The sequence below is a fragment of the Mytilus californianus genome, unplaced genomic scaffold (assembly GCF_021869535.1).
Source record: "Mytilus californianus isolate M0D057914Y unplaced genomic scaffold, xbMytCali1.0.p SCAF_8, whole genome shotgun sequence".
Taxonomy (NCBI): domain Eukaryota; kingdom Metazoa; phylum Mollusca; class Bivalvia; order Mytilida; family Mytilidae; genus Mytilus; species Mytilus californianus.
In genome coordinates, this window is record NW_026262734.1 from 25,093,830 (window position 1) to 25,105,235 (window position 11,406).

Genomic DNA, 11,406 nt, shown 5'->3' on the forward strand with positions numbered 1-11,406 from the left:
TGATCTTCATAAAGTCACAAAAGTCACTCCAAAAGCTGACTTCTCAATTCTTAATTCTTTGTTATCTCCTTGACAAAAAATCATTTATGTCATTGAATATGTTTATACCATTCAAACCATATAAATAGAAAACTTATTGATGTTTTATGATTTTGTATTTTTTTCTCCAACGAAATTTCTAGAATTAAAACAAAACACATTAATAATATATAAGTTTACAAGAAATGTTGAATATGATTCAACCTGTATTTTTGTTATTTCCCTTAACACACTAATTAGATGTATTTCTGTCATTGACATGTGTACATATATAAATTATTCACAGGATGCAAATGTAAAAGTTATGCATGACAAATGATTATAGACGGATATTATTCTGTAAAAAATCTGAACAATTGAAATAAATCATTCATGATAATATTTTATCCTATTTGTCATATTCAATGGCTTTCATATTTTTAACGCCTTTTTTCTGATTTATTGCTCCCTCTTTGCTATTTTATATCCATCCGGTCTTTTCAAAATTATCATGTTGGCTATTTATGTGCTTATAATTTATTAATTTTTATAGCATTTATGTGAAACAATCGTTCTTTCAACAGCCATTCGGGGTTAATTGGTTTCAAACATATTTTGAACAATACTTTGGTTTTATATGTCAAGACCTACACAACGCAATAATAAAAAAAAAACGATGTTTTTCTTACATGCTAACGTCAAAAGGGTTCAATAATTGGGACTTTTTCTTTCATATATTAACTCTAGAGGTGAAACTATTACTGATGATTTTCAAAGTGAATAAGGGGGCTAGGTGGCCCAGTGGTCTTAGTAGTCGCAACAGAACAGTAGACATTTCAGATTATGAAATGTGCGAGTCGGATATTACTTTTAATGAGATCTGTCGTTCGGTAAACGGGATGAAAAAAGGGAAAGCCCCAGGTCCTGATGGACTTACTTGTGAATTTTATTGCAAATTTATAAATGAATTTAAGGATATGGATATATTTTTTCCTATTTTTAACTGCATTGAAAATGAAGGTCAGTTGTCAAGGTCAATGAGGCATAGCGTAATAAATTTGATCTTTAAAAAGAAAGGCGACAAAAACGATATCAAATCTTACAGACCAATCACATTAGCTAATATTGACTACAAAATTTTAGCCTGAATTATGGCTAATAAACTGAAATTTACATTAACAAAGATCATATGTAATACATAAACTTGTTCTGTAATAGGTCGAGATATATCAGACACTGTATGCAGTATAATCAACGTTATTAATAGATGCAGAAGATTTAGAAGCTTATATTTTAAAAACGGACCAAGAAAAGGCATTTGATAGAGTTAGTCATGATTTTTTATTTAGTGGTTTAGAAATATTTGATTTTGGAGAAATATTTAGAAAATGGATTACAATTTTCTACACGAAAGTTAGAAGTTCTGTTAAGTGCAATGGACATTTGACCCCATATTTCAGCTTTAATAACGGAATAAAACAAGGATGTCCTTTCAGTTCTATCCTATACACAATTGTTTCAGAAACATTAGGACAAGCAATTTTACAAAATACGTAAGTTACTGGTATAAAAATACCTTGAACAAATATTTATTCAACTATTTTTCAGCATGCAGATGACACAACCTTTTCTCTAGCAAATAAGAAGTCAATTTTTATTGTTTTGATATTCTTAAAATTTATAGTGGTGCTTCAGGTGCAAAAATCAATAAAGAAAAATCTGAACTTCTTATTTTAGAAAATGGTAATGTGATACAAAATGGCATTGAGCAATTAGGTATTAAGATATGTGAGAATGTAATAGAAGTTTTAGTAGTTTTGGTCGGAAAATTTCAAGAAAAATGCAATATCTTAAACTGGGAGAAAAAAATTAACTCCATAACTACTGTTTTAAATTTATGGAAACAGAGATATCTTTTACTTCATGGTAGATTTGCTGTTATATCATCTACTGATGTCAAAATTATGGTACACACTTACAGTGCAGACTATTCCTAAGTACTATTTACAATTTAAGAAAAATAATTGTTGATTGTTTATGGAATTTTAAAACTTACAATGTGGCTTATGAAACAATTATTTCAGAAAAAATCTAAAGATGGTATACATTTTCCAGACATAACGCTTAAAATGTTTGCCTTTTGGCTAAAATGTCTTAGTAGACTATTAAATTCGGATTATTCTGCTCTGTGGAAAAATATTTGTACATACTTTTTTTCGAAAATAGAAAACATGAATCTTGGAAAAGAAATTTAATTTGCGATTTAAAATAGTCTTCTTATTCAAAACTTCTGTTTTTCGTTCGAGAAGTGTTGCTTGCATGGAGCAAAATGAAAACTTATGTTGCCTCAGAAGCTTGTGAAAACAATATTCACGAGATACCATTATTTTTTTACTCCTGTATAAAAAGAGAAGGTAAATTATTAAATTATAATGCTTTCATTTTTGTAGGAATAACACAAGTTAAACATTTAACATATGAAGTAATTCCTGGTTTTCTGAAATTAATTGCAATCCATGAAATTTTATCTGAGAAAGATCCTGATCTGAAATGTCAGTTGGCCTCCTGAATGGGTACATTTTATCAACGAAAATATCAATCCAGTTGCAAAGAATTTTGAAATAACTGCAGAGTTTTTTTTTCTTTTTCTGTTGAAAATAAACAAGTTCCTATGCCACAAAGTACTCGAATATTTTATGATCTCTATAAAATTTGTCGAAAAATTTCCTGTACCAGAATCTTATTGGATTGAAAAGTATTCAGAATTGGAAATTTCAAAGTGTTATATTTCTTCAAATTTACATATCCTGCCTGGCGAATGCAAAGAACTGAATTTTCAAGTACTTCATAGAACTTTGTTTATTAAAGTTAAACTTTTGAAATGTAACATGTCTGATAATGACACTTGTCCGGTGTGTAAACAATCTAGAGAAGATTTAGAACATATGTTTATTAATTGTGTCAATTTGTCACAATTCAATGATTTTTTGAAAGATTTTTCTAATAAATTCAATGTGCAACATTGATGATACCTTTGCAAACACGCTTGATTTTAATCAAACGATGCTAATGGGTATTTTGAAGAAAAGTAACGGTTTTAATTTTTATTTCGCAAATTTCATCATGAGTATAGCAAGATTAAGTATCTATAAAAGAAGAAATTTCGTATTGTTGAATCCTCAAGCTGAACTCAATTTAGAAGACTATTTTAAAACATTTTTAAAAAAAATACATCTCTCACTTTTTTTATCTTTTAAGTCTGAGAAAAGTACATTTATTATTAGAGTTTTTTTTTTATATCAGACAATCCTGTTATTAATGTAACAGATGACCATGCTGAAATGTTGTATTAATTCTGAATTATACTAGTTACTATGTCATAGAATTAACATATTGAAACTTTTGTTGAATTGCTTTTGATATTGTTTTAATCGACTACTAGTAACAGTAACTGTTTGTGTGTGACACCAGGTACTGTCTGGTGAATTTTTATTGTTCATATTTGAATACAATTTCATCAAGAGAAAAGGTAGTCGCACTACTGTATCACTTGCCTGTCAACACTGAGGTTGTGAGTTCGAATCCTGCACGTGGCAGGTGTACTTAACTCCAATCTTAATTGACTAGGATTGTCAGTTTCATTCCGAAGGTCGGTAGTTCTCTCCGGGCACTCCGGCGTCCTCCACATCCACCAGTAAAAACTGACCGCCACGAAATAGCACAATAGAGTTGAAAGTGGCGTTAAAAACACCAATCAATCAATCAATCAATCAATGTCCCCTGATTTGCACACTATACAATATATAGATTACGAAGATATATATCTTTAAATTATATGCCAAATTTTGCTTGAATCTTCTTTTACGGAAGTAGTAATCCATTGAAAATATAGATATAAGTAATAATGTTTGACAAAAAAAACCGAACTCAAGGGTACATTTAAAAATGGAAAGTCCATACATACTGTCAAAATCAACGTTAGACTTAATCAACCAACGGAACGAACGGAAAACAACTGTCATATTCCTGACTTGGTACAGACATTTTCCCAAGAAAATGATGGCTTCAACCTTGTTTTATAGCTAGCTAAACCCCCCACTAGTATTAAAGTTGTTTATAGCTCCGTTTTATAGACAAAACTGGATGAACAACCCAAACAGACATAATAGGTTAATATGATTAATGTGACAAAAATTGGGATCCAGCAGCCTGAAGTGTGTCAACATACACCATTGACATACTACACAACTGACTCTAAAATTCAAACAAACAGAAGTTGAAAAGTTTAAAGGAAAGAAGAGATAGAGATAAGACAGTACCTGAGACTTGTTTTAAAATTTGAAGTTTTAAACACAAAACTATCTTTTTACTTGTTTGAGCCTTTTACAATTGATTATCTGAGCAGCATTTAAACTTTAGAAATAAATATTAATAAATACTGATTTGTAATAGACAATTTTTAAAAATAAACTTAAGTACATATGTAGAATGTGGATGTGAATATTTAAATATCATCGTATGTTGTTTAACAATTAGAAAACAACCTTTCCCATGCTAAGCTTTTAAATCTATAAACAATGTTAAAATGTAAGGGATAATTGACAGCCAAGATTGGACGAATCAAATATAAAAACAAACCCAACATCTTGTTACTTGCAGATGCTTTGCCTTTTTTTTTTTAAAGATACACAGTATTGACCATAAGATATAAGACAAGAAAAAATAGTTTGTTTGATATTACTATTTCATTACATTTATGACAAACAAAACGAGTTTCTGGTGTTTCAAAAAAGAATTTTATGAAACTATGTATGCATGTATTCTTAACTAAATCCTTTGTGCACATGTTTACCATAAATTACGAATCATGGCTGCTAATTAAATTTCGGGTTTTGAAGCCGAAATATAATTATCGTGACCTTGATAAACAATCAACATAGAAAAGTATGCCCGTGCATAATGATTTATATTTGATTTCGATGATAGAGTGATTTATATTTTTTTTATACTTTCCTCAGAGTGATTTATATTTTTTTTTATACTTTCCTCGCGTTCCTATTTCTTGATTAAACTTTATTGTAACACGTGATAACTGATTTGGTGTATTATAAGTTTATAATGGTAAATACTTCCTTCCTTCCACATTTGTTTTCTTTTTCTTCAATCAAGAATTGTTTTTTTTACTGTAGCAGTGCGGGATGGGTCATGTTTAGGTCACTGCATACGGAAAAGCTGACAGCGAATACGAGAACGAGAAGACATTTGTGGAATATATGTTATTTTCTTTAATATTTTGCAAACATGAAGTATTTTATAAGGGCTATGTCATGGCCATCCATGAAACCTCTCAATGAATAAATTTGTTTTTGTTACTTTCCTTCAATCTTTTAGAAAATTGGTCCATTTTATTCTGATATAACAATCTCCATACAGGTTTACGTTAGTTTGGGTTATTCCCCTTAGGTAATCAAAAGTTTTCTGTTAAGCAAAATGGCTACTAACGGTATGGAACACACCATAGAACAAAACGAAATCATCGTAAATATAACTCAAATGATATATTTTCGAGTTTCAAAATTGAAAACGCGACCGGCATTAATAATAGAACTATCCAGACATTTCTTAAAGGATTCGAGAGCGGAGAAAATACAAAATTTACTTCGAAAAGGAGGAGGACGAAAGAAAATCCCGCGGGACGAACGGTTCCTTTTGGTCCTTTTCAGGAGGGTAAAACTATTCGTAGACAAACTCCAGGATATAAAGCTGTACGATTTAATGCTAGGACAGCTTGTAATGAGTCTTCTAGAACTGTATGTAAACAATTGTTTGAAGAGGCGTATAATCGTCGTATTGTTTCAACGAAATCAATTATTTACCCTGTAAGTCTGTAGCAAAGGAAGCTGTTTTGTAGACAGATGTTACACGCATTTTCAGTGAGGAAACAAACATAATGCTTAGAGAAAACAAATAAAGTGTATGTCTGACATATGACTTTAAGTACCCGATTACAACTAATTAGTAGTAAATGATGATGATAGTTCTTATCTTTGTTCTAGTAATAACATAATTAGAACTGTCAAACGTATGAAATACATTGATTTGTTTACCAATTAAACCTTTTTAAATTTATATTTATTTTACTCATATTGAATCGTTTCGAATAGAAAAGTCATTAATTTTAAAAACAATACTTCTATACTTGCAGGTTTTGATCCTTCTAACAATATAATTTGTATTACATGGTAAACAATAACACGAAATGATGTCTAACATTCTATTAAACCTCATATGTTACATATATAATAAACAATTTCGTTCACTCTATCGATATGTGGCGTATTAACCACAGCCATTAATTATTGCACACATATTTAAAACAAAATCGTGTGTGTTAATATCGAAACAAGTGTTTTGCACATTGAAATTGGCGATACGTTTTTATTAAATTTTGATGGATAGCGTTAAATATGTTAAAATGATACATTTCTTTGTGTAGGTTATGAATTTTAAGTATTACAATTTTAGTTTAGGCAAAATATTTGCTAGAAGAAAAAAACCATGAGGAATTGTAAATATGCCAGTGTTTTTGTTTATTTAAGTAAAGTCAGTGTTGATGGTAAATCGTCGATAGTATATGTTACAAAATAAAATTAGTCATGACATTGTTTAGATAAGGGGAGTTTTGAGGTTGATATTTGCATACACACCTTTCTATTGCTTAAGATACTATGTTGACATCAATATGTCTTTTTGTTATTTGTGTCGTTTGGTTGACGTATTTCCCCAAAAAGTTGTTAACATACATGCATATTTATACTTTTTCTTTCAACTCGCATAACAAATATTTTTATCTTAAAACTTAGTCTAACATGTTAACATATGCATAAACTATACGACAATAAAAACCATTCACATTTCCTTGATATCTGAAATGAAAAATTCAATTTAAAATCTCAGGAAATTTTACGTACAATGTTAATATTCAATATAACACAGAATGGTTAATTGGATTATAATTACAAGTAATTGCAATCGAGATTATTTTGTTGAGGTTCAATACGCATTATCTTAAGTTCAGTCCATAAACATTAGATAAATCTTTGCAGATTAATTGTAATTTTATAAATCATCAGAATTACAAGAAAAGGACTTAATTAAATTGGAATCATTTAATTACTTTTAAATCAGTTGTACTCATGTAATCACGTTTAAATCAATTGACTATTTACATTTACCTATAATTATTAGTAATTATTACTAGACCAATCGGCCGTAGTAGATATATGAATAATTTGTACATCCCGGATCGATATTCCATCCAGTAATGATACTGTGCTAACAGAGAAATAATAAAAGTGGATAATTTTATTTTTTGGCATGGATATGAACTTTGTCAGGACATCTCTACTTTTAGGAATATTTGGTGGTAAGTTATTTTATAGTTTCCATCATCAGGTTTAATTAGTGACTTCTATGCTAATCACTGAATCTTGAGCATTTTTACATTAAATGGGAAAATAAGTTTATCTTTTAAACTTGTTTTGATTGATATATTTATGTATAATTTCACTTTTTCTATCTATTTTCTCAGTTTAAAGTATCGTCGTCATTTGACAATTTCCAAGGTTGAATATATTTGAAGATTATGCACAATGTTTTGTTCTTGCAATGATATTTTATATAGTTTAAACATTGAAAAGTTTGAAACTTACTAAAATTCGTATTCACACGAAGATTGTTTGTAAAGTTCAGTCATCATCACTTCGAAGGCATAGTGAAACACGAAGTACTTAACACCGAGGTAAATAAGATCAGGAATTTGATCAAAATTTTATTCAGTCCATATTTGCATTTTGCATACTGAACACCAAACATGTTTGAGTAAACTGAGCGGCAACTATCTAAAAATGTACTAGCGTAATGTTAATCGAAATGTTTTTAAACATGGTGGCAAGTGTGTACCAGTCGAGTTGATAAAATAATTCAACTAACATACTGTAGACGAAAGTTAAAGTTACTAAAATTAAAACATAACTAAATATGTATTGCTATATATTTACAGTTTTGAGAACTCTATCCTGGATTCTGTCGATAGAGTTTACTTATATTTTGCCATTGCACAAGGTCATGCGTTTCTCAGACTGTTTATGACGTCTTTACATTTAATCCGTTGGATGTTTACTTATTGATAGAAAATGACGTATTTATTAGTTGTGATTGGCTTTGAACTAGCTTTGAGTAATCGCTCTTATTGCGGCGCTTGATGTCTATTGTTTTTATGCTAGTTGTTTTTGTGCCTCGTACCGATCTTTTGAGTTAGGTCAATTGCTACTGATTTAATAGTGTGTTCTTATGTTGTACTGTTACACCACTGTCCCAGGTTAGATGTGGGTTTAGCTCCCACAAACATGATTCCCGCCACATTCTTTATATGCCTGTCCAAAGTCAGAAGCCTAGCTGAAATTAAGTTGTTGTCGTTGGTACATGTCTGTTTGCTTTAAATTGTTTTGTTGCAAATTATGCCGTTAGTCTTCTTGTTTGAATGGTTTCACATTTTTCATGTCGGGGACTTTTATAGCCGATTATATGGTATGGATTTTTCTCAATGTTGAAGGCCGTACGGTTGCCTATAATTGCTTACGTTCACTTTATTTGAACTCTGGTGGATAATTGTCTCATTGACAATTATACCACATCTCCCTACTTTTATAGAATACTCAGTTTGGTTCTGTTTTTTATTTTTTTTTTAATGTCGTGTTTTTAATGTGTGTATATCTTTATGATGTTACTTGAAGGAGTGACTTAAAGCACACGACGGAAACAAAAGCAATACGCTTATATTAAATTATAAAGGATTTTAAAGGGTTTTGTATAATAAATTTTGAGTTGCTAGATATATGTTTCATATGAAGATTTTTGCGGGTTATTATTTTTTCATTCACTTCGTTCGGTCATGGTTTTTATGCCCCACCTACGATAGTATTAGGGGCATTATGTTTTCTGGTCTGTGCGTCCGTTCGTTTGTTCGTCCGTCCGTTCGTCCGTCCGTTCGTCCGTCCCGCTTCAGGTTAAAGTTTTTGGTCAAGGTAGTTTTTAATGAAGTTGAAGTCCAATCAACTTGAAACTTAGTACACATGTTCCCTATAATATGATCTTTCTAATTTTAATGCCAAATTACAGTTTTGACCCCATTTTCACGGTCCACAGAAAATAATAGTGCGAGTGGGGCATCCGTGTACTATGGACACATTCTTGTTTAATATACATTGATATATCAAAATCTTTGCTTTGATCGTTTCGTTGTATTCGTTAGATCTGATTGTTTGAAAAATCAGTGAAGTATGCATAAATATATATATGTTTTGCTCCGGTTAATTTATAAAACTTTGTTAAACTTAAAAACAATTCGTATGCTATGCTATATGCTATATATATATATTTATTTTTATTAAAATAAGGAGTTAAGTGTTTAACGTAAAGTTTCATAGATTACAAATTCCTTATAAGAAAACTTCAAGGCTTTTCTATGAAGTATGAACATTGGGAGAAGTGTGGTTAATGACAAAAACGCAACAAAAAAAAACAAACAATAGAAACCAATTGATGACGACTTGTTATGACGTAGTCAATATATCTTGATATTTATTTGAAGTTAAAGCGCAGTGAATTTCGCCAGGATTGACAAAAACAAAAACGAGAGTACGGAAAAAATATATTGGCCAAAATATTGACAATTTTGTAAAAATTTTCACAATGAACACAAAAATCTTCTCTATGAATACATGAGAGATTTGCTCTATTTGTGTCATATTGATAATAATCTTCATTTTGCTTTAAGTGTTATTTTGTCAAGTAAACACAGTGGATAACAAGTCTGTTTTCATCATTTACCATTCATTCTTTATTTTATAAACCCGTGATTTATCGCCAACAAAAAAATCAATCATTAAAATGATAATTGGGAATGTACCGTGTTACGACTTTGATTTATTTTTCTAAAGCTAAAGTTTAAAAGTATTATTTCACTGTTTCATTTTTGTTTGTACATATTATTTAATACAACGGAGTTACACATGTTAATGCCCAACATATCCTTTCCTGCATCAAACAAGTCCATTGAGTAATTTCAAAACGATATATTCATGAAGACCTAATAATAAATTCCATTCAGACATGAAAAAATCCTGCTTTTCACGAGACAGACACTATGGGTCCACTTTCTCAATATGGTAGCCTTTAAATGACAGTCAACAGGAGGAAAAATCATCAAGCAGTTACAATTGTCGACAAGGATAGTAGTCTTAATATCTTATATGTTATTGTTTCTATCGAGGGCAACACAATGGGTATCACATATGGAGCAGGAACTGCTTACGCTTCCATAACAACTGGGTCAACTCCCAGTGTTTGGTTCAGTTCGTGTTGATCAATCGTCAACCTTCTCTGAAATTCTTCGCTAAAGGTTTTGGTCTTTTCGTCGTTTTTATTTTTGGACATGATGTTGTTTGTTTTCATTTTTTGAAAGCTAATTATAGCAGATCTACATCTAAATTAAGTGATACCAAGTCGTAGGTCGGTTTACTGCGGGAGAAAACAGTGATCAAGAAACATAGCATGTGAATAGTTATTTGAGTTATGTCAATTCCTCACGTGCGTCTGGCAAACAAAATTTTAATCCTGGCATCTATGATAAGTTTATTACTATCTACTTCACCTTTTTTCTTGACGTCTTTGTTAGATTAATTTTTATGTTTGTTTGAATTTTTTAGTCAGTTGTGTTTTATGTCTGTGATGTATGCTCACTCAGTTTTGGTTACTGGATCCCAATTATTGTCACATTGATATATTATGTCTGTTTGGATTGCTTACCCAATTTTGTCCATACAACGGAACTATAAACAACTGCCATACAAGTGGGAGGTTTAGCTAGCTATAAAACCAGGTTTTACCTCCATTTTTGTTTCTTCGGAAAATGCCTGTAGCAAGTCAGGAATATGGTTTTTATTTTTCACTTGTTCCTTGGATTGATAGCATTGGATTTTGTCAGTTTTTATGGACTTTCCCTTTTTGAATTTGCCTTGAAGTTTGGTATTTGTTTTTTACTTTTTTTTTCGTACAATGGTGAAAATTGTTTAAATGAGCAGCTTCTGTATTTTGTCCAGTGTTATACTTGTAATTATAAACAAAGATTCTCTTGATTTTCTGTGATCTAATAGTTTGTTTTGGTTCATAAAGACAAGTCCTAATCCGAATCAAATATGTCTCAATCTATCTTGTGTAGGATAGCAGTCAAACAATTTAGCTTGGCAGATCCGGCTAAGATATAGAATTTCTTATGAGAAATGACAATTCAAAGCTTTAATCATCTGAAAGTTGACTTGCAGTTGA